General features: G+C 44.2%; 1 protein-coding gene across 7 annotated transcripts in view; it reads right to left on the reverse strand.

The window, feature by feature from the left end:
* Positions 1-24,390, reverse strand: part of lpp (LIM domain containing preferred translocation partner in lipoma) — a 479,626-nt gene extending 455,236 nt beyond the window's left edge. For 3 of the 7 annotated variants that reach the window (XM_064952654.1, XM_064952659.1, XM_064952653.1), the window contains exons 1-2: positions 24,218-24,365; positions 17,558-17,653 (exon numbers count right to left, since the gene is read on the reverse strand). The gene's annotated coding sequence lies outside the window, so the exon portion shown is untranslated. Of the gene's footprint in view, positions 1-11,083; positions 11,286-17,557; positions 17,654-24,217 lie in introns of those variants that run through there. The other 4 variants (XM_064952657.1, XM_064952656.1, XM_064952655.1 and 1 more) reach the window with 3 other exon arrangements.
* Positions 24,391-25,239: the final 849 nt, after the last annotated feature.

Raw genomic sequence — 25,239 nt, forward strand, 5'->3', positions numbered from 1 at the left:
GTAATTGATAGGGAGACAGCGGTCAGAGCAGGGCTGTAAGTAATCAATAGAGGGAGACAGAGGTAATCAGAGCAGGGCTGTAAGTAATCGACAGAGAGACAGAGGTCAGAGCAGGGCTGTAAGTAATCAATAGAGGGTCAGAGCAGGGCTGTAAGTAATCAATAGAGGGTCAGAGCAGGGCTGTAAGTAATCGATAGGGAGACAGCGGTCAGAGCAGGGCTGTAAGTAATCGATAGAGAGACAGAGGTCAGAGCAGGGCTGTAAGTAATCGATAGAGAGACAGAGGTCAGAGCAGGGCTGTAAGTAATCAATAGAGGGTCAGAGCAGGGCTGTAAGTAATCAATAGAGAGGTCAGAGCAGGGCTGTAAGTAATCGACAGAGAGACAGAGGTCAGAGCAGGGCTGTAAGTAATCAATAGAGAGACAGGGTTCAGAGCAGGGCTGTAAGTAATCAATAGAGAGACAGAGGTCAGAGCAGGGCTGTAAGTAATCAATAGAGAGACAGGGTCAGAGCAGGGCTGTAAGTAATCGATCAGAGAGAGACAGGGTCAGAGCAGGGCTGTAAGTAATCGATAGAGGACAGAGGTCAGAGCAGGGCTGTAAGTAATCGTCAGAGAGACAGAGGTCAGAGCAGGGCTGTAAGTAATCAATAGAGAGACAGGGTCAGAGCAGGGCTGTAAGTAATCAATAGAGAGACAGAGGTCAGAGCAGGGCTGTAAGTAATCAATAGAGAGACAGGGTCAGAGCAGGGCTGTAAGTAATCAATAGAGAGACAGAGGTCAGAGCAGGGCTGTAAGTAATCAATCAGAGAGTAATCAGAGGTCAGAACAGGGCTGTAAGTAATCGATAGAGGCAGCAGTCAGAGCAGGGCTGTAAGTAATCGACAGAGAGACAGGGTTCAGAGCAGGGCTGTAAGTAATCAATAGAGAGGCAGAGGTCAGAGCAGGGCTGTAAGTAATCGACAGAGAGACAGGGTTCAGAGCAGGGCTGTAAGTAATCAATAGAGAGGCAGAGGTCAGAGCAGGGCTCTAAGTAATCGACAGAGAGACAGAGGTCAGAGCAGGGCTCTAAGTAATCAATAGAGAGACAGAGTTCAGAGCAGGGCTGTAAGTAATCAATAGAGAGACAGGGTTCAGAGCAGGGCTGTAAGTAATCAATAGAGAGACAGGGTTCAGAGCAGGGCTGTAAGTAATCAATAGAGAGACAGGGTTCAGAGCAGGGCTGTAAGTAATCGATAGAGAGACAGAGGTCAGAGCAGGGCTGTAAGTAATCGATAGAGAGACAGAGGTCAGAGCAGGGCTGTAAGTAATCGATAGAGAGACAGAGGTCAGAGCAGGGCTGTAAGTAATCAATAGAGAGACAGAGGTCAGAGCAGGGCTGTAAGTAAATCAATAGAGAGGCAGAGGTCAGAGCAGGGCTGTAAGTAATCGATAGAGAGACAGAGGTCAGAGCAGGGTTGAGGTGTTGGCACAACACATTGACCATAGGTCAACAGGTCTGCTAGGAAACATTGCAGTGAAGAGTGACAGCCAGCCTGTCAGAGGTGCTGCTAGGACAGACATATACCAAACGTATGTGGATCACACATTTAGAAGGCCCGTGTTCTAAAACATAGCTGAAACAACAAAGTGATCAAACCCACATCAGGTAACCCTCTAAGCTACATGTTGAGGGTATACGAAACAGGGTCGACTAAATTCAATTGTATCAATAGGAACCTTTTTTCCAAGGAAGTCCTGTTTTTTAAGAGATAAACTGAAGGGCCCGGGGGTTTAGTTAAAACATCCTCCAACGGACTGATGGTACAAATACCACCTGCTTCAACAGTCTCCTTTTCAGCTCATTTAACACCTGATTTACTTAACCCTTTATGCTGCTGGGAATTGGCCTATATGGATAGGGCTACATTGAAATGTTTCCTACTGAAGAAATATGAAATACATAACCATGGTAGCACTTAAAAGGAGAACAGTTTGGAGATTTATGGAGAAAATTATTAGACCAAAAAAAAAAGGTTCAGTTCACCTGACACAAGACTGAATCGAAACATTACACTGTTGATTTTATGTACATTTTACATTTACAGTAGTTTTCGCCTCATTTGTTGATAACGAAAAGTGAAAATACTCTGAAAACATTTAGTAACATGATAAGACTATTAAAAAATAGGTGCAACATAAGACATAAAAATGATAAGGGTTTGAGTGAGCAGACAAGCTGGTGTCTCCAAGTGGCCCCACACCTCTCCAGACTGTGGGTTTGAGTGAGCAGACAAGCTGGTGTCTCCAAGTGGCCCCACACCTCTCCAAACTGTGGGTTTGAGTGAGCAGACAAGCTGGTGTCTCCAAGTGGCCCCACACCTCTCCAAACTGTGGGTTTGAGTGAGCAGACAAGCTGGTGTCTCCAAGTGGCCCCACACCTCTCCAAACTGTGGGTTTGAGTGAGCAGACAAGCTGGTGTCTCCAAGTGGCCCCACACCTCTCCAATCTGTGGGTTTGAGTGAGCAGACAAGCTGGTGTCTCCAAGTGGCCCCACACCTCTCCAAACTGTGGGTTTGAGTGAGCAGACAATCTGGTGTCTCCAAGTGGCCCCATACCTCTCCAATCTGTGGGTTTGAGTGAGCAGACAACCTGGTGTCTCCAAGTGACCCCACACCTCTACAATCTGTGGGTTTGAGTGAGCAGACAACCTGGTGTCTCCAAGTGACCCCACACCTCTACAAACTGTGGGTTTGAGTGAGCAGACAAGCTGGTGTCTCCAAGTGGCCCCACACCTTTCCAATCTGTGGGTTTGAGTGAGCAGACAAGCTGGTGTCTCCAAGTGGCCCCACACCTCTCCAAACTGTGGGTTTGAGTGAGCAGACAATCTGGTGTCTCCAAGTGGCCCCATACCTCTCCAAACTGTGGGTTTGAGTGAGCAGACAATCTGGTGTCTCCAAGTGACCCTACACCTCTCCAAACTGTGGGTTTGAGTGAGCAGACAATCTGGTGTCTCCAAGTGGCCCCATACCTCTCCAAACTGTGGGTTTGAGTGAGCAGACTAGCTGGTGTCTCCAAGTGGCCCCACACCTCTCCAAACTGTGGGTTTTCAGTCAGAGGACTAACTGATGTCTCCAAGTGGCCCCACACCTCTCCAGACTGTTGGTTTCAGTGAGAGGACTAACTGGTGTCTCCAAGTGGCCCCCACCACACCTCTCCAAACTGTGGGTTTCAGTGAGAGGACTAACTGGTGTCTCCAAGTGGCCCCACACCTCTCCAGACTGTGGGTTTCAGTGAGAGGACTAACTGATTTCTCCAAGTGGCCCCACACCTCTCCAAACTGTGGGTTTCAGTGAGAGGACTAACTGATGTCTACAAGTGGCCCCACACCTCTCCAAACTGTGGGTTTCAGTGAGAGGACTAACTGATGTCTACAAGTGGCCCCACACCTCTCCAAACTGTGGGTTTCAGTGAGAGGACTAACTGATGTCTACAAGTGGCCCCACACCTCTCCAAACTGTGGGTTTCAGTGAGAGGACTAACTGATGTCTACAAGTGGCCCCACACCTCTCCAAACTGTGGGTTTCAGTGAGAGGACTAACTGATGTCTACAAGTGGCCCCACACCTCTCCAGACTGTGGGTTTCAGTGAGAGGACTAACTGGTGTCTCCAAGTGGCCCCACACCTCTCCAAACTGTGGGTTTCAGTGAGAGGACTAACTGGTGTCTCCAAGTGGCCCCACACCTCTCCAAACTGTGGGTTTCAGTGAGAGGACTAACTGGTGTCTCCAAGTGGCCCCACACCTCTCCAGACTGTGGGTTTCAGTGAGAGGACTAACTGGTGTCTCCAAGTGGCCCCACACCTCTCCAAACTGTGGGTTTCAGTGAGAGGACTAACTGGTGTCTCCAAGTGGCCCCACACCTCTCCAGACTGTGGGTTTCAGTGAGAGGACTAACTGGTGTCTCCAAGTGGCCCCACACCTCTCCAGACTGTGGGTTTCAGTGAGAGGACTAACTGGTGTCTCCAAGTGACCCCACACCTCTCCAGACTGGGGGTTAGTGAGAGGACTAACTGGTGTCTCCAAGTGGCCCCCACACCTCTCCAGACTGTGGGTTTCAGTGAGAGGACTAACTGGTGTCTCCAAGTGGCCCCACACCTCTCCAGACTGTCGGTTTCAGTGAGAGGACTAACTGGTGTCTCCAAGTGGCCCCACACCTCTCCAGACTGTGGGTTTCAGTGAGAGGACTAACTGGTGTCTCCAAGTGACCCCACACCTCTCCAAACTGTGGGTTTCAGTGAGAGGACTAACTGGTGTCTCCAAGTGGCCCCATACCTCTCCAAACTGTGGGTTTCAGTGAGAGGACTAACTGGTGTCTCCAAGTGGCCCCACACCTCTCCAGACTGTGGGTTTGAGTGAGCAGACAATCTGGTGTCTCCAAGTGACCCCACACCTCTCCAAACTGTGGGTTTGAGTGAGCAGACAATCTGGTGTCTCCAAGTGGCCCCACACCTCTCCAATCTGTGGGTTTGAGTGAGCAGACAACCTGGTGTCTCCAAGTGACCCCACACCTCTACAATCTGTGGGTTTGAGTGAGCAGACAACCTGGTGTCTCCAAGTGACCCCACACCTCTACAAGTGAGCAGACAACCCAAGTGACCCCACACCTCTACAAACTGTGGGTTTGAGTGAGCAGACAAGCTGGTGTCTCCAAGTGGCCCCACACCTTTCCAATCTGTGGGTTTGAGTGAGCAGACAAGCTGGTGTCTCCAAGTGGCCCCACACCTCTCCAAACTGTGGGTTTGAGTGAGCAGACAATCTGGTGTCTCCAAGTGGCCCCATACCTCTCCAAACTGTGGGTTTGAGTGAGCAGACAATCTGGTGTCTCCAAGTGACCCTACACCTCTCCAAACTGTGGGTTTGAGTGAGCAGACAATCTGGTGTCTCCAAGTGGCCCCATACCTCTCCAAACTGTGGGTTTGAGTGAGCAGACTAGCTGATGTCTACAAGTGGCCCCACACCTCTCCAAACTGTGGGTTTCAGTGAGAGGACTAACTGATGTCTACAAGTGGCCCCACACCTCTCCAAACTGTGGGTTTCAGTGAGAGGACTAACTGATGTCTACAAGTGGCCCCACACCTCTCCAAACTGTGGGTTTCAGTGAGAGGACTAACTGATGTCTACAAGTGGCCCCACACCTCTCCAAACTGTGGGTTTCAGTGAGAGGACTAACTGATGTCTACAAGTGGCCCCACACCTCTCCAGACTGTGGGTTTCAGTGAGAGGACTAACTGGTGTCTCCAAGTGGCCCCACACCTCTCCAAACTGTGGGTTTCAGTGAGAGGACTAACTGGTGTCTCCAAGTGGCCCCACACCTCTCCAAACTGTGGGTTTCAGTGAGAGGACTAACTGGTGTCTCCAAGTGGCCCCACACCTCTCCAGACTGTGGGTTTCAGTGAGAGGACTAACTGGTGTCTCCAAGTGGCCCCACACCTCTCCAAACTGTGGGTTTCAGTGAGAGGACTAACTGGTGTCTCCAAGTGGCCCCACACCTCTCCAGACTGTGGGTTTCAGTGAGAGGACTAACTGGTGTCTCCAAGTGGCCCCACACCTCTCCAGACTGTGGGTTTCAGTGAGAGGACTAACTGGTGTCTCCAAGTGGCCCCACACCTCTCCAGACTGTGGGTTTCAGTGAGTCTAACTGGTGTCTCCAAGTGGCCCCACACCTCTCCAGACTGTGGGTTTCAGTGAGAGGACTAACTGGTGTCTCCAAGTGGCCCCACACCTCTCCAAACTGTGGGTTTCAGTGAGAGGACTAACTGGTGTCTCCAAGTGGCCCCACACCTCTCCAAACTGTGGGTTTCAGTGAGAGGACCAACTGGTGTCTCCAAGTTGCCCCACACCTCTCCAGACTGTGGGTTTCAGTGAGAGGACTAACTGGTGTCTCCAAGTGGCCCCACACCTCTCCAGACTGTGGGTTTCAGTGAGAGGACTAACTGGTGTCTCCAAGTGACCCCACACCTCTCCAGACTGTGGGTTTGAGTGAGAGGACTAACTGGTGTCTCCAAGTGGCCTCACACCTCTCCAGACTGTGGGTTTCAGTGAGAGGACTAACTGATGTCTCCAAGTGGCCCCACACCTCTCCAAACTGTGGGTTTCAGTGAGAGGACTAACTGGTGTCTCCAAGTGGCCCCACACCTCTCCAAACTGTGGGTTTCAGTGAGAGGACTAACTGGTGTCTCCAAGTGGCCCCACACCTCTCCAGACTGTGGGTTTCAGTGAGAGGACTAACTGGTGTCTCCAAGTGGCCCCATACCTCTCCAAACTGTGGGTTTCAGTGAGAGGACTAACTGGTGTCTCCAAGTGGCCCCACACCTCTCCAAACTGGGCACAGTTACTAGGTCATTTCAATGTACTTTTATGACTCAAAGAAGAGTCATGCTAAATAATATCTTACTGCGTTAGACTTTCACAAGGCTATTCAGAGAAACAGATTGTACTTTGAGGACTGCGTAGAACGGAGTCATACGAGCTTTCAGGTGCGTGACCCCCGGCGAATCATCTTCACAATAAACAAACACAGGCTCCTTCTGTTCAGAACAACCCAGGGGATGACACCATGTCATCTTGTAACTGTACATCTAACATAGTGATCAGAAACGTTGACCGTGTGTGTGACTTGATCCGGAAATGTAAAGTGCCCATTTGGCTTGCTTGTATGACAGAGGTGTTTATTACAATCCTCAGCGTCTGAGCTTCCTAAGTCCTGTTAATGTACAGCATCTCCACTTACTCAGACAACTCAACATTTGCAATTCGTTTTCCCAATTTGCAGGAGGGATGGAGGAAACCTTTTGGTCGCATACGGTGCAGAGCGTCGGTCAGTCAAAAAACGGCGTACAGCGATGTGAAGCACAGAGCCCGAGCTCTGACGTCATGTTACCGTACAGCGATGTGAAGCACAGAGCCCGAGCTCTGATGTCATGTTACCGTACAGCGATGTGAAGCACAGAGCCCGAGCTCTGACGTCATGTTACCGTACAGCGATGTGAAGCACAGAGCCAGAGCTCTGACGTCATGTTACCGTACAGCGACGTGAAGCACAGAGCCCGAGCTCTGACGTCATGTTACCGTACAGCGACGTGAAGCACAGAGCCCGAGCTCTGACGTCATGTTACCGTACAGCGACGTGAAGCACAGAGCCCGAGCTCTGACGTCATGTTACCGTACAGCGACGTGAAGCACAGAGCCCGAGCTCTGACGTCATGTTACCGTACAGCGACGTGAAGCACAGAGCCCGAGCTCTGACGTCATGTTACCGTACAGCGACGTGAAGCACAGAGCCCGAGCTCTGACGTCATGTTACCGTACAGCGACGTGAAGCACAGAGCCCGAGCTCTGACGTCATGTTACCGTACAGCGCGTGAAGCACAGAGCCCGAGCTCTGACGTCATGTTACCGTACAGCGACGTGAAGCACAGAGCCCGAGCTCTGACGTCATGTTACCGTACAGCGACGTGAAGCACAGAGCCCGAGCTCTGACGTCATGTTACCGTACAGCGACGTGAAGCACAGAGCCCGAGCTCTGACGTCATGTTACCATACAGCGGCGTGAAGCACAGAGCCAGAGCTCTGACGTCATGTTACCGTACAGCGACGTGAAGCACAGAGCCCGAGCTCTGACGCGTCATGTTACCGTACAGCGCGTGAAGCACAGAGCCCGAGCTCTGACGTCATCTTACCGTACAGCGACGTGAAGCACAGAGCCCGAGCTCTGACGTCATGTTACCGTACAGCGACGTGAAGCACAGAGCCCGAGCTCTGATGTCATGTTACCGTACAGCGCGTGAAGCACAGAGCCCGAGCTCTGACGTCATGTTACCGTACAGCGACGTGAAGCACAGAGCCCGGGCTCTGACGTCATGTTACCGTACAGCGACGTGAAGCACAGAGCCCGGGCTCTGACGTCATGTTACCGTACAGCGACGTGAAGCACAGAGCCCGAGCTCTGACGTCATGTTACCGTACAGCGATGTGAAGCACAGAGCCCGAGCTCTGATGTCATGTTACCGTACAGCGATGTGAAGCACAGAGCCCGAGCTCTGACGTCATGTTACCGTACAGCGACGTGAAGCACAGAGCCCGAGCTCTGACGTCATGTTACCGTACAGCGATGTGAAGCACAGAGCCCGGGCTCTGACGTCATGTTACCGTACAGCGACGTGAAGCACAGAGCCCGGGCTCTGACGTCATGTTACCGTACAGCGACGTGAAGCACAGAGCCCGAGCTCTGACGTCATGTTACCGTACAGCGACGTGAAGCACAGAGCCCGAGCTCTGACGTCATGTTACCGTACAGCGACGTGAAGCACAGAGCCCGAGCTCTGACGTCATGTTACCGTACAGCGATGTGAAGCACAGAGCCCGAGCTCTGACGTCATGTTACCGTACAGCGATGTGAAGCACAGAGCCCGAGCTCTGACGTCATGTATATCATGTTACTGTACAACCACTGTGTTCCAGGTGAGGTGTTTATCAGTGCCCCAAATCCGCCATTTTCAATCTGTATACAGGTACAAGTGTAAAGGGTGAACAAAAGGAACATCTCAATAGGTGGTCGAGGTACAGTATGTCATGACATCACCAGTGGGCCTTTCCTCTGTTGCTCTCTATGGTTCCTCAAGCAAAGGGGGGGGGGGTCGATGACATCACAGGGTCCCATCAGATCAACTCCATGAATGGTTGCAGTTGTGTCAACAACAAACATACAAAAAATATTTTGTAGCCTTTAGTGTGTATACACATTACTGTATTTGTACTTGGGATATCACTTTTCAACAGGTGACATCAATGAATGATTGAGGAAGTCAAGAGTTTGTCATGCTTTTCCTCTCTCGTGTGAAGCCATCACATGAATCACATCCAAAGGACTCATGCCCCTTGTACCCTTCAGTATCCATCCACAGTGAATAGGTTGTGTGGGTGGGCTGCCATTGCCAAAGTAACAGATTCTAGTTCCGCGGTTCCACGCCATAGAAATACAATGAATAGAACGCGCCTAGTTCCGCGGTTCCCACGCCATAGAAATACAATGAATAGAATGCGCCTAGTTCCGCGGTTCCCACGCCATAGAAATACAATGAATAGAACGCGCCTAGTTCCGCGGTTCCCACGCCATAGAAATACAATGAATAGAACGCTTCTAGTTCCTCGGTTCCACTCCATAGAAGCCCCTCTAATGCATTTGGTCATATGAGCACCACGCAGAGATAACACCTCTCTGAGATGAGACGTTGACGCTGACGTTGAATGTGTATTGGTACTGAGGTATTCTATGTAATGAAGTCAACATCCTCCTAGAGCTGCTACAGACACAGCAGACAACAGTCATAGCATGCATCCCAAATTGCATCGCATTCCCTATATAGTGCACTACATTCGTTTACACCCAGGGCTCTGATTACTCGCCTCATTGCCACCACAGTAAACTACCAGCCCTGTTATAATGTACTGTAACACAGTAAACTACCAGCCCTGTTATAATGTACTGTAACACAGTAAACTACCAGCCCTGTTATAATGTACTGTAACACAGTAAACTACCAGCCCTGTTATAATGTACTGGAACACAGTAAACTACCAGCCCTGTTATAATGTACTGGAACACAGTAAACTACCAGCCCTGTTATAATGTACTGGAACACAGTAAACTACCAGCCCTGTTATAATGTACTATAACACAGTAAACTACCAGCCCTGTTATAATGTACTGGAACACAGTAAACTACCAGCCCTGTTATAATGTACTGCAACACAGTAAACTACCAGCCCTGTTATAATGTACTGCAACACAGTAAACTACCAGCCCTGTTATAATGTACTGCAACACAGTAAACTACCAGCCCTGTTATAATGTACTGTAACACAGTAAACTACCAGCCCTGTTATAATGTACTGTAACACAGTAAACTACCAGCCCTGTTATAATGTACTGTAACACAGTAAACTACCAGCCCTGTTATAATGTACTGTAACACAGTAAACTACCAGCCCTGTTATAATGTACTGGAACACAGTAAACTACCAGCCCTGTTATAATGTACTGTAACACAGTAAACTACCAGCCCTGTTATAATGTACTGTAACACAGTAAACTACCAGCCCTGTTATAATGTACTGGAACACAGTAAACTACCAGCCCTGTTATAATGTACTGCAACACAGTAAACTACCAGCCCTGTTATAATGTACTGCAACACAGTAAACTACCAGCCCTGTTATAATGTACTGTAACACAGTAAACTACCAGCCCTGTTATAATGTACTGTAACACAGTAAACTACCAGCCCTGTTATAATGTACTGTAACACAGTAAACTACCAGCCCTGTTATAATGTACTGGAACACAGTAAACTACCAGCCCTGTTATAATGTACTGGAACACAGTAAACTACCAGCCCTGTTATAATGTACTGGAACACAGTAAACTACCAGCCCTGTTATAATGTACTGTAACACAGTAAACTACCAGCCCTGTTATAATGTACTGGAACACAGTAAACTACCAGCCCTGTTATAATGTACTGGAACACAGTAAACTACCAGCCCTGTTATAATGTACTGGAACACAGTAAACTACCAGCCCTGTTATAATGTACTGGAACACAGTAAACTACCAGCCCTGTTATAATGTACTGTAACACAGTAAACTACCAGCCCTGTTATAATGTACTGTAACACAGTAAACTACCAGCCCTGTTATAATGTACTGTAACACAGTAAACTACCAGCCCTGTTATAATGTACTGTAACACAGTAAACTACCAGCCCTGTTATAATGTACTGTAACACAGTAAACTACCAGCCCTGTTATAATGTACTGGAACACAGTAAACTACCAGCCCTGTTATAATGTACTGTAACACAGTAAACTACCAGCCCTGTTATAATGTACTGTAACACAGTAAACTACCAGCCCTGTTATAATGTACTGGAACACAGTAAACTACCAGCCCTGTTATAATGTACTGTAACACAGTAAACTACCAGCCCTGTTATAATGTACTGGAACACAGTAAACTACCAAAAGCTCAGAGAATGATACTTACAGAATTCTGATTTTATTCTCCTTAGAATATAGACAGCAACCCTCAGTTCATTCAGTCAATGGCAGTTAACTTGGCGAAGAATCTCTCTCAGTTTATGCTGCTCAAATGACTCATATCCCCTCTTCTCCTTTCACCCTCTCCCCTACAGACATGAGCCACGAGTAGCCAAACATCCCCTCTCCTCTCCCCTAGTTCTCAGACGAGTAGCTAAACATTTCCAAATATGGAGAAAATAAATGATAGAAAGATTTGAGTGCAAAAATCAAGTCCACAATTCTGCTTTTAGTCCCAGAATGCAACATATTTCAGGACTAGGTCAGAGGGGCCAAATATGTGGTTCAACCTGTTCACCGGGAATAACAATGACGTTTACACAAGTCTTTATGAAGTAGTTGGTTAGTCCTGACCTAAGAAGGGTAATCAGGAGAGCTCAGTGCTCAGTGCTGCCATGTGCTCCAGTCAATTAACTCACACACACACACAGAAACACAATGCAGAACTAATCATGTCTAGTCTACATGGACAAGCCAGTAGTCTGCCTCTACACTACAGGGACAAGCCAGTAGTCTGACTCTACACTACAGGGACAAGCCAGTAGTCTGACTCTACACTACAGGGACAAGCCAGTAGTCTGATTCTACACTACAGGGACAAGCCAGTAGTCTGCCTCTACACTACAGGGACAAGCCAGTAGTCTGCCTCTACACTACAGGGACAAGCCAGTAGTCTGCCTCTACACTACAGGGACAAGCCAGTAGTCTGCCTCTACACTACAGGGACAAGCCAGTAGTCTGCCTCTACACTACAGGGACAAGCCAGTAGTCTGCCTCTACACTACAGGGACAAGCCAGTAGTCTGACTCTACACTACAGGGACAAGCCAGTAGTCTGCCTCTACACTACAGGGACAAGCCAGTAGTCTGTACAGGGACAAGCCAGTAGTCTGACTCTACACTACAGGGACAAGCCAGTAGTCTGACTCTACACTACAGGGACAAGCCAGTAGTCTGACTCTACACTACAGGGACAAGCCAGTAGTCTGACTCTACACTACAGGGACAAGCCAGTAGTCTGACTCTACACTACAGGGACAAGCCAGTAGTCTGACTCTACACTACAGGGACAAGCCAGTAGTCTGACTCTACACTACAGGGACAAGCCAGTAGTCTGACTCTACACTACAGGGACAAGCCAGTAGTCTGATTCTACACTACAGGGACAAGCCAGTAGTCTGACTCTACACTACTGGGACAAGCCAGTAGTCTGCCTCTACACTACAGGGACAAGCCAGTAGTCTGCCTCTACACTACAGGGACAAGCCAGTAGTCTGCCTCTACACTACATGGACAAGCCAGTAGTCTGACTCTACACTACAGGGACAAGCCAGTAGTCTGACTCTACACTACATGGACAAGCCAGTAGCCTGACTCTACACTACATGGACAAGCCAGTAGCCTGATTCTACACTACATGGACAAGCCAGTAGTCTGCCTCTACACTACATGGACAAGCCAGTAGTCTGATTCTACACTACATGGACAAGCCAGTAGTCTGCCTCTACACTACAGGGACAAGCCAGTAGTCTGATTCTACACTACATGGACAAGCCAGTAGTCTGCCTCTACACTACAGGGACAAGCCAGTAGTCTGCCTCTACACTACAGGGACAAGCCAGTAGTCTGCCTCTACACTACATGGACAAGCCAGTAGCCTGACTCTACACTACAGGGACAAGCCAGTAGTCTGCCTCTACACTACAGGGACAAGCCAGTAGTCTGCCTCTACACTACAGGGACAAGCCAGTAGTCTGCCTCTACACTACAGGGACAAGCCAGTAGTCTGCCTCTACACTACATGGACAAGCCAGTAGTCTGACTCTACACTACATGGACAAGCCAGTAGCCTGATTCTACACTACAGGGACAAGCCAGTAGCCTGATTCTACACTACAGGGACAAGCCAAATATGGAAGCTGGCTACTCACTCATCAATCAAGACAGGAACACGAGAGTTTTCTCCTATATGCATTTAACAGCAGCGCACTCCCTCTCATCAACGAATAATGTAACTATAGATACTACTACAGTTAGTTACATTAGAAGATCAGCTACGGGTACTGGGGTTAACCTATACAAAGGGATTCTTTCCCTTAGAACCAAACAGAAGAGGCTCGTAGCTTTATAGACACAAATTATACAGTTATTATAGGACATTCCATTATCCTTCACTCCTGTTACTTATGAGACGGCAAAGGAATCACCATCTGAATCATATTACAACAGACTAAAGAATCACCATCTGAATCATCTATTACAACAGACTAAGGAATCACCATCTGAATCATCTATTACAATAGACTAAAGAATCACCATCTGAATCATCTATTACAATAGACTAAAGAATCACCATCTGAATCATTTACTACAATAGACTAAAGAATCACCATCTGAATCATTTATTACAACAGACTAAAGAATCACCATCTGAATCATATTACAACAGACTAAAGAATCACCATCTGAATCATCTATTACAATAGACTAAGGAATCACCATCTGAATCATTTTACAACAGACTAAAGAATCACCATCTGAATTATATTACAACAGACTAAAGAATCACCATCTGAATCATATTACAACAGACTAAAGAATCACCATCTGAATCATTTATTACAATAGACTAAGGAATCACCATCTGAATCATATTACAACAGACTAAGGAATCAACATCTGAATCATATTACAACAGACTAAAGAATCACCATCTGAATCATTTATTACAATAGACTAAGGAATCACCATCTGAATCATTTTACAACAGACTAAAGAATCACCATCTGAATTATATTACAACAGACTAAAGAATCACCATCTGAATCATATTACAACAGACTAAAGAATCACCATCTGAATCATTTATTACAATAGACTAAGGAATCACCATCTGAATCATATTACAACAGACTAAGGAATCACCATCTGAATCATATTACAACAGACTAAAGAATCACCATCTGAATCATTTATTACAATAGACTAAGGAATCACCATCTGAATCATTTTACAACAGACTAAGGAATCACCATCTGAATCATTTACTACAACAGACAAAGGAATCACCATCTGAATCATCTATTACAACAGACTAAGGAATCACCATCTGAATCATATTACAACAGACTAAAGAATCACTATCTGAATCATATTATAACAGACTAAGGAATCACCATCTGAATCACTTATTACAATAGACTAAAGAATCACCATCTGAATCATATTACAACAGACTAAAGAATCACCATCTGAATCATTTATTACAATAGACTAAAGAATCACCATCTGAATCATTTACTACAATAGACTAAGGAATCACCATCTGAATCATATTACAACAGACTAAAGAATCACTATCTGAATCATATTATAACAGACTAAGGAATCACCATCTGAATCACTTATTACAATAGACTAAAGAATCACCATCTGAATCATATTACAACAGACTAAAGAATCACCATCTGAATCATTTATTACAATAGACTAAAGAATCACCATCTGAATCATTTACTACAATAGACTAAGGAATCACCATCTGAATCATTTATTACAACAGACTAAAGAATCACCATCTGAATCATCTATTACAATAGACTAAAGAATCACCATCTGAATCATCTATTAAAATAGACTAAAGAATCATTAAATAATCATTTATTACAATAGACTAAAGAATCACCATCTGAATCATATATTACAACAGACTAAGGAATCACCATCTGAATCATATTACAATAGACTAAAGAATCACCATCTGAATCATTTATTACAACAGACTAAAGAATCACCATCTGAATCATATTACAATAGACTAAAGAATCACCATCTGAATCATCTATTACAACAGACTAAAGAATCACCATCTGAATCATTTATCACCATCTGAATCATTTATTACAATAGACTAAAGAATCACCATCTGAATCATTTATTACAACAGACTAAGGAATCACCATCTGAATCATATTACAACAGACTAAAGAATCACCATCTGAATCATCTATTACAATAGACTAAGGAATCACCATCTGAATCATTTATTACAACAGACTAAGGAATCACCATCTGAATCATTTATTACAATAGACTAAGGAATCACTGAATCATCTGAATCATTGAATATTATCACCATCTGAATCATTTATTACAACAGACTAAGGAATCACCATCTGAATCATTTATTACAACAGTCTAAAGAATCACCATCTGAATCATCTATTACAATAGACTAAAGAATCACCATCTGAATCATCTATTACAATAGACTAAAGAATCATTAAAGAATCATTTATTACAATAGACTAAAGAATCACCATCTGAATCATTTTTTTACAATAGACTAAAGAATCACCATCTGAATCATATTACAACAGACTAAAGAATCACCATCTGAATCATTTATTACAACAGACTAAGGAATCACCATCTGAATCATTTTTTTACAATAGACTAAAGAATCACCATCTGAATCATATTACAACAGACTAAAGAATCACCATCTGAATCATTTATTACAACAGACTAAGGAATCACCATCTGAATCATATTACAACAGACTAAAGAATCACCATCTGAATCATTTATCACCATCTGAATCATTTATTACAATAGACTAAAGAATCACCATCTGAATCATTTATTACAACAGACTAAGGAATCACCATCTGAATCATATTACAACAGACTAAAGAATCACCATCTGAATCATCTATTACAATAGACTAGAATCACCATCTGAATCATTTATTACAACAGTCTAAAGAATCACCATCTGAATCATCTATTACAATAGACTAAAGAATCACCATCTGAATCATCTATTACAATAGACTAAAGAATCATTAAAGAATCATTTATTACAATAGACTAAAGAATCACCATCTGAATCATTTTTTTACAATAGACTAAAGAATCACCATCTGAATCATATTACAACAGACTAAAGAATCACCATCTGAATCATATTACAACAGACTAAAGAATCACCATCTGAATCATTTATTACAACAGACTAAGGAATCACCATCTGAATCATCTATTACAACAGACTAAAGAATCACCTTCTGAATCATTTATTACAACAGACTAAAGAATCACCATCTGAATCATCTATTACAATAGACTAAAGAATCATTAAATAATCATTTATTACAATAGACTAAAGAATCACCATCTGAATCATTTATTACAACAGACTAAGGAATCACCATCTGAATCATATTACAACAGACTAAGGAATCACCATCTGAATCATATTACAACAGACTAAAGAATCACCAGCTGAATCATTTATTACAACAGACTAAGGAATCACCATCTGAATCATATTACAACAGACTAAAGAATCACCATCTGAACAGACAACGGAATTAACTGAATCATCTATATATTGATATGTTATTGGAACAGTGGGTTAACTGGTTTAAACAAAGGTTTAGGTCTAAGGAAAAATGAACCCTAGGTCCTTTCCCTAAACAGTGGGCCTAGGGGTGGGTTAACTGGTCTAACCCACTGAAACAGTCAGACAGATTCATCTCCTGGTAATTAACAGACAGGAAGGGAAACAACAGCCGAACTGCAGTATCACTCTTTTTTTATTTTACCTTTATTTAACCAGGCAAGTCAGTTAAGAACACATTCTTATTTTCAATGACGGCCTGGGAACAGTGGGTTAACTGGTCTAGGAACAGTGGGTTAACTGGCCTAGGAACAGTGGGTTAACTGACCTAGGAACAGTAGGTTAACTGACCTAGGAACAGTAGGTTAACTGGCCTAGGAACAGTGGGTTAACTGGTCTAGGAACAGTGGGTTAACTGGTCTAGGAACAGGGGAACAGTGGGTTAACTGGCCTAGGAACAGTGGTTTAACTGGTCTAGGAACAGTGGGTTAACTGGCCTAGGAACAGTGGTTTAACTGGTCTAGGAACAGTGGTTTAACTGGTCTAGGAACAGTGGGTTAACTGGTCTAGGAACAGTGAGTTAACAGTGAGTTAGGAACAGTGGGTTAACTGACCTATGAACAGTGAGTTAACTGGCCTAGGAACAGTGGGTTAACTGGCCTAGGAACAGTGGGTTAACTGGCCTAGGAACAGTGGGTTAACTGGCCTAGGAACAGTGGGTTAACTGGTCTAGGAACAGTGGGTTAACTGGTCTAGGAACAGTGGGTTAACTGCCTGTTCAGGGGCAGAACGACAGATTTGTACAGCTCGGGGATTCGAACTTGCAACCTTTCGGTTACTAGTCCAACGCTCTAACCACTTGGCTACCCTGCCGCCCCAGTATGACCTGCACAGACACATGTACTGACCCAAACACAATAGTCCCACAATAACCAGCTACTTACTGTACATGACAATTGGGAGCAACATCAACATTGACATGGATGGAACAGCAAGTTAAAGGTATGACCAGGCCTACCTCTTCTTCTCTTGATGTACGGGCCTCACCGCTGACAGTTCTTTGGTATTTTCCTTGTCGCTGCCTCGTTCTCCTGAATGACACCTTCCTTCACGTCTGGAAAACAAAGAGCAGGGAGTGAGAACATGTATCACCGTGTGAACCAGGGACCCTCTGCACACATCGACAACAGCCACCCTGGAAGCATCGTTACCCATCACTCCACAAAAGCCTTGGCCCTTGCAGAGCAAGGGGAACAACTACTTCAAGGCCTCAGAGCAAGTGATGTCACCCGATTGAAACGCTATTAGCGCGCACCACCGCTAACTAGCTAGCCATTTCACATCGGTTACACCTGGACAGGCAGAGAGACCATGTATCACCATGTATCACTGTGTGAGCTGAGCCTGGACAGGCAGAGAGTGGTTAGAGCGTTGGACTAGTAACCGGAAGGTTGAAAGATCGAAATCCCAAGCTGACAAGGATAAAAATCTGTATTTCTGCCCCGGAACAAGGCATTTAACCCACTGTTCCTAGGCCGTCATTGAAAATAAGAATTTGTTGGTAACTGACTTGCCTAGTTAAATAAAGGTTAAAGAAAGAAAGATCACAGTGTGAGCTGGGCCTGGAAACTACACCAGTCAGTGATACTTTGGACTGCAACATTCTAAGTCATTCTGCAGGGCTCTCCAGAGGGTAGTGAGGTCTGCACAACGCATCACCGGGGGCAAACTACCTGCCCTCCAGGACACCTACACCACCCGATGTCACAGGAAGACCAAAAAGATCATCAAGGACAACAACCACCGAGCCACTGTCTGTTCACCCCGCTATCATCCAGAAGGCGAGGACAGTACAGGTGCATCAAAGCTGGGACCGAGAGACTGAAAAACAGCTTCTATCTCAAGGCCATCAGACTGTCAAACAGCAACCACTAACATTGAGTGAGTCACCACTAGCCGGCCTCCACTAGCCGGCCTCTACCCTGCCCTGAACCTTAGTCACTGTCAGGGTACCACCCTGTTACTCAACCCTGCACCTTAGAGACTGCACCACCCGGTTACTCAACCCTGCACCGTAGAGACTGCACCACCCGGTTACTCAACCCTGCACCTTAGAGACTGCACCACCCGGTTACACAACCCTGCACCGTAGAGACTGCACCACCCGGTTACTCAACCCTGCACCTTAGAGACTGCACCACCCGGTTACTCAACCCTGCACCTTAGAGACTGCACCACCCGGTTACTCAACCCTGCACCTTAGAGACTGCTGCCCTATGTACATAGACATGGAATCACTGGTCACTTCCCGTGGAAAAATTCCAGAAATTTACCGGAAAGTTCCCGACCCTTCGCAACCCTAGATGCATTCACACACAGTGCATTCGGAAGGTATTCAGACCCCTTGACATTTTCAACATTGTCACATTACAACCTTATTCTAAAATTGTATTTACAAAATCCCTCAAAATCTACACACAGTACCCCATAATGAAAAAAGTGAAAACAGGTTTTTAGAAATGTTTGCAAATGTATTAATAAAAAATAAATACCTTATTTACATAAGTATTCAGACCCTTTGCTATGAGACTCGAAATTGAGCTCAGGTGTATCCTGTTTCTAGTGATCATCCTTGAGCGGTTTCTACAACTTGATTGGTATTTCTACAACATGTTGGTATTACAGACTCAGTCAGGGCCAAGTTAAAAATGTTAGTGAAGAAAGACACTTGCCAGTTGGTCAGCGTGTGCTCGGAGGAAACGTCCTGGTAATCCGTCTGGCCCTGCAGCCTTGTGAATGTTGACCTTTTTAAAGGTCTTACTCACATCGGCTACGGGAAGCATGATCCCACAGTCGTCCAGAACAGCTGGTGCTCTCATGCATGCTTCAGTGTTGCTTGCTTCAAAGTGCACATAGAAGTAATGTAGCTTGTCTGGTTGGCTTTTGTCACTGGGAAGCTCGTGGCTGTGCTTCTCTTTATTGTCCGCAATAGTTTGCAAGCCCTGCCACTTCCAACGAGCATCAGGATCGGCGTAGTAGGATTCAATTCAAGTCCTGTATTAACGCTTTGTCTGTTTGATGGTTCATCAGAGGGCATAGCGGGATTTCTTATAAACGTTCTGGCTAGAGTCCCACTACTCTACCCTTTGGCTCAGTGCAGATGTTGCCTGTAATCCGTGGCTTCTGATTGGGGTATGTGCGTACGGTTACTGTGGCGACGACATCGTCGGTGCACTTATTGATGTCGCCGGTGACTGATGTGGTGTACTCCTCAATGCCATCGGAAGAATCCCGTAGCCTATTCCAGTCTGTGCTAGAAAGACAATCCTGTAGGCTTAGCATCTGCGTCATCTGACCATTTCCATATTAAGCGGGTCACTGGTACTTCCTACTTTAGTTTTTGTTTGTAAGCAGGAATAAGGAGGATAGATTTATGGTCAGATTTGATAGATGGAGGGCGAGGAAGAACTTTGTACGCTTCTCTGTGTGTGGAGTAAAGTTTTTTTTTCCCTCTTGTTGCACATTTAACATGCTGGTAGAAATGAGGTAAAACGGATTTAAGTTCTGCATTAATGTCCCCGGCCACTAGGGGCGCCGCCTCTGGGTGAGTATTTTCTTGTTTGCTTATGGCCTTATAGAGTTGGTTGAGTGGCCTTATACAGCTCGTTGAGTGCGGTCTTAGTAACAGCATCGATTTGTGGTGGTAAATAGACAGCTACGAAAAACATGAGAAGTACTGTACTACAAACACACCACCTTTTATGAGAGTCACACAAAGTAGGCATATTTTTCTTTCTCGGTAAAATAACACATTATAGCATATACTGTCTGAGCCATGTTTACATATCATTACTCATTGCTCTTTATTCTAGTGTTGTTGTTGATGAGTAATTGTGTTTTAATTTAACCAAATCCAAAGCGCCGTTGTTCCCGATGATGCTCTCAACCATTATAGGTCTCCTGATCATATATGGAATCAAGAATACTACGTTTTTTTTTACATAAACTAAAATTAATACAGTAACTGTTGGCATTTTAAAAACGTTCCCTGCTGTACCCCGTAACCAAACCGTGACCCCAAAAAACTACAATAGGTACTGAACCCCATAAGTCCTGCGTCACATGACGCACATCACTTCGCTGTCTCTTCCTGCTAGCGTGACAGTTTCACAACCTTTCCACCTACTGTGACAGTTCTGAGACAGAGGACTGAGCTTGGCTAGTATATAGAGTAGGCCGAGGCTCTTTGTATAGTCTATATCCTCCAATATGTCAATATGTAGGCCACTCAAGCTTATCAGATTGGATCTTCAAAGTCTAAGACGATAGATAGATAGATAGATATAGATATATAGATAGATAGATATATATCTATCTACAGTGCCTTGCGAAAGTATTCGGCCCCCTTGAACTTTACAACCTTTTGCCACATTTCAGGCTTCAAACATAAAGGTATAAAACTGTATTTTTTTGTGAAGAATCAACAACAAGTGGGACACAATCATGAAGTGGAACGACATTTATTGGATATTTCAAACTTTTTTAACAAATCAAAAACTGAAAAATTGGGCGTGCAAAATTATTCAGCCCCTTTCAGTGCAGCAAACTCTCTCCAGAAGTTCAGTGAGGATCTCTGAATGATCCAATGTTGACCTAAATGACTAATGATGGGTTAGGGTTAGGGTTAGGGTTAGGGTTACACCTGTGTGTAATCAAGTCTCCGTATAAATGCACCTGCACTGTGATAGTCTCAGAGGTCCGTTAAAAGCGCAGAGAGCATCATGAAGAACAAGGAACACACCAGGCAGGTCCGAGATACTGTTGTGAAGAAGTTTAAAGCCGGATTTGGATACAAAAAGATTTCCCAAGCTTTAAACATCCCAAGGAGCACTGTGCAAGTGATAATATTGAAATGGAAGGAGTATCAGACCACTGCAAATCTACCAAGACATGGCCGTCCCTCTAAACTTTCAGCTCATACAAGGAGAAGACTGATCAGAGATGCAGCCAAGAGGCCCATAATCACTCTGGATGAACTGCAGAGATCTACAGCTGAGGTGGGAGACTCTGTCCATAGGACAACAATCAGTCGTATATTGCACAAATCTGGCCTTTATGGAAGAGTGGCAAGAAGAAAGCCATTTCTTAAAGATATCCATAAAAATTGTTGTTTAAAGTTTGCCACAAGCCACCTGCGAGACACACCAAACATGTGGAAGAAGGTGCTCTGGTCAGATGAAACCAAAATTGAACTTTTTGGCAACAATGCAAAACGTTATGTTTGGCATAAAAGCAACACAGCTCATCACCCTGAACACACCATCTCCACTGTCAAACATGGTGGTGGCAGCATCATGGTTTGGGCCTGCTTTTCTTCAGCAGGGACAGGGAAGATGGTTAAAATTGATGGGAAGATGATGGATGGAGCCAAATACAGGACCATTCTGGAAGAAAACCTGATGGAGTCTGCAAAAGACCTGAAACTGGGACGGAGATTTGTCTTCCAACAAGACAATGATCCAAAACATAAAGCAAAATCTACAATGGAATGGTTCAAAAATAAACATATCCAGGTGTTAGAATGGCCAAGTCAAAGTCCAGACCTGAATCCAATCGAGAATCTGTGGAAAGAACTGAAAACTGAAAACTGCTGTTCACAAATGCTCTCCATCCAACCTCATTGATCTCGAGCTGTTTTGCAAGGAGGAATGGGAAAAAATGTCAGTCTCTCGATGTGCAAAACTGATAGAGACATACCCCAAGCGACTTACAGCTGTAATCGCAGCAAAAGGTGGCGCTACAAAGTATTAACTTAAGGGGGCTGAATAATTTTGCACGCCCAATTTTTCAGTTTTTGATTTTTTTTAAAAAAGTTTGAAATATCCAATAAATGTCGTTCCACTTCATGATTGTGTCCCACTTGTTGTTGATTCTTCACAAAAAAATACAGTTTTATATCTTTATGTTTGAAGCCTGAAATGTGGCAAAAGGTCGCAAAGTTCAAGGGGGCCGAATACTTTCGCAAGGCACTGTATGTATATATATATATATATATATATATATATTTATTATTATTATATATTTCCTTCTGATCTTGTATTATGAAGTTCATACATTGTGTCCTCTAGACATGAGTCAAAAGAACACATTAAGCCGGGAATTGAATCCTCATACATATCAGTAGCATGTTCCACAGTCCTTCAGGCCTCTACAGTGTCCTGATCTCACCTGGAAGGTTTACATCTTCTTCCAGTTGTATCCTCATTAAAACCTTATATTAAAAACACACAGGCCTGGTAGTGAAGCTAGAGCTAGTGGCGCTAGTCTCAGCCTCATAGGGCCGCCTGGGCTCAAAGCTAAAAGCTAAAGGGAGGGGGGGGGGCTAGCTAAGGGGCTACACTTTTAACTTGAGAGTCACATCTCCACGACTGTCAAAACGTGTCTTTTTTTAAAGCAGAGATGTTTAAAGACAGTTGGGTTTAATGTTGATCGAGTCCAAATGTGTGGGGAAGGAAGGATGGCACAGATATATTCAGTTTGATGAGCGAGCTCTCTGGGGTGGGGGGGGGGGGGGGTGGGGGTTTCCTTGATGTTATTGATTTGAAATTCATATCAAAAGTGGGAGTTTGATTTGAATCTCTTCAGCAGCAACTCAAGGGGGAGAGATTAATATTTCACCACGTTAGCTACTTTCAGATGAGATGAACAAAGTCTTTGGTGTGTAGACATGATAGTCAGTTGTCGTCCCAAGACTTACATATTTCCATTCTTGAAATGCATCGGAAGCCAATTCAGTCGAATAATGCATTCCAGTGCTAATAGACTTTGTAAACTGTGTCATTGTGGGGGGGGGGGGCATCTGCACATTATATTACCCCTTATGCAATGACTGAGAATTATGGTAAGAACTAGGGTCAAGTCTACCATCACATGGTAACCTGCTAAGCCGAGCACCTTTTGGTTTGTGAAGCCTCGTATTGATTGAAACAACTACGTAAGGAAGTGTCATGAATCCCGTCTGCACAGCGCCAGCGCAGACAGTCTCTCGTCAACCGGACAACATGTTAGTTCTTCTTGAGAGATGAGTTTACACTTCAGGAGTGACATGTTACAAGTGTTACTATTCTAGACTGTGGCAAATCCTAACAAACCCAGGTTTAAAACGTTGTGCATATGTTAAATGATTAATACTGAAACTATTATGGAAATACACGTTGTCCCGGCGGTAAAAACATTATGTTCCGCATTGGTTTTTTTATCCGTCATTCCAGTCCACCTCGAGAGGAAGGGACTTGAACATAAATCATGTAAAAATATAGACGCGCAAACAGACACAATGATGCAAATATCGAGCGTGAAACTACACCATCTACTTAGTAAGTGTGTTCTACGTTTCTGTTGTGCAAAACTATTGCTACAATATTTCGGTGTAAGGTAACAAGTTAGCTATGTGGTGAAAAGCCTGTCGACCCCCCCTTTCGGAGCGGTGAGCCCACGCCCTCGACTTCAACTCCGAGCTACAGTAAAACATCACCTCAACGAGTTAACATAAAGCTTTACGTTATTTCTCCTGCACTCTTTATGTCGACTAAAAACAACACGCCATTGTAAGCTACATTTCTATAATAACTCATGTTCAAGTACATTAAATATAAAATAGTTCCCATGTGTTTCTTACCTCGGGGGCTTTCTAGGAATCAAGAGAGTTTCAAATCCCACCAAAGTGAAAATTATTTTTTCCCGAATCTGGAAGTGGCAGGCAGTGACGTCAGAGTTGGAAATTCCAACCGCAGGAGAGTCCTTGGAGAAGTTTGCCCATTTAAGGCAGTGTGTGGTATTCACAAAACGCTCTTCCTCATCTTATCGTGTGTGTGTGTGTGTGTGTGTTTGTTTTGTTGTGCAAAACACACTAATTCATCATCATGAGCATCATCAACTAGACATCTATATCCTTCATACATTATTGTAATTGTAAACTAAATCATTAATTCAATGAAAATTGAGATTTTTGACAATTTTCTCAACATTTTCTTGAGGTTCACAAACAACATTATCTTGGTAATATAGGGTTAGGGTAATATAGCTCTACAAACAACATTATCTTGGTAATATAGAGTTCGGGTAATATAGCTCTGCAAACAACATTATCTTGGTAATATAGAGTTAGGGTAATATAGCTCTGCAAACAACATTACCTTGGTAATATAGAGTTCGGGTAATATAGCTCTGCAAACAACATTATCTTGGTAATATAGAGTTCGGGTAATATAGCTCTACAAACAACATTATCTTGGTAATATAGGGTTAGGGTAATATAGCTCTACAAACAACATTATCTTGGTAATATAAAAATAATAATAATAAATGCTCTCTGTTTAACAAATAGGTTTTTGTATATGTTGACTAGGCCTTCTATAAGTCAATTCATAGGCTATGCAGAGCAGTGGTAATATAGCTCTACAAATAACATTATCTTGGTAATATAGAGTTAGGGTAATATAGCTCTACAAATAACATAGAACGAAGACAAGAGATGATAGACTTAGCCTTTAAACAAAATAATGAATATATTGTTTCATTTTTTTTTTTTTCTTGCAATGACGACATAAAAACAGACTATAAACGTTTCAAAATGCCACCTGAGTGCTTTTTCATTCATTACATTATTTTATTTTTTTAAACAAATTTTAAACTCATTCC

Source organism: Oncorhynchus masou, chromosome 31, assembly GCF_036934945.1.
Source record: "Oncorhynchus masou masou isolate Uvic2021 chromosome 31, UVic_Omas_1.1, whole genome shotgun sequence".
In the NCBI taxonomy this organism is placed as follows: Eukaryota; Metazoa; Chordata; class Actinopteri; order Salmoniformes; family Salmonidae; genus Oncorhynchus; species Oncorhynchus masou.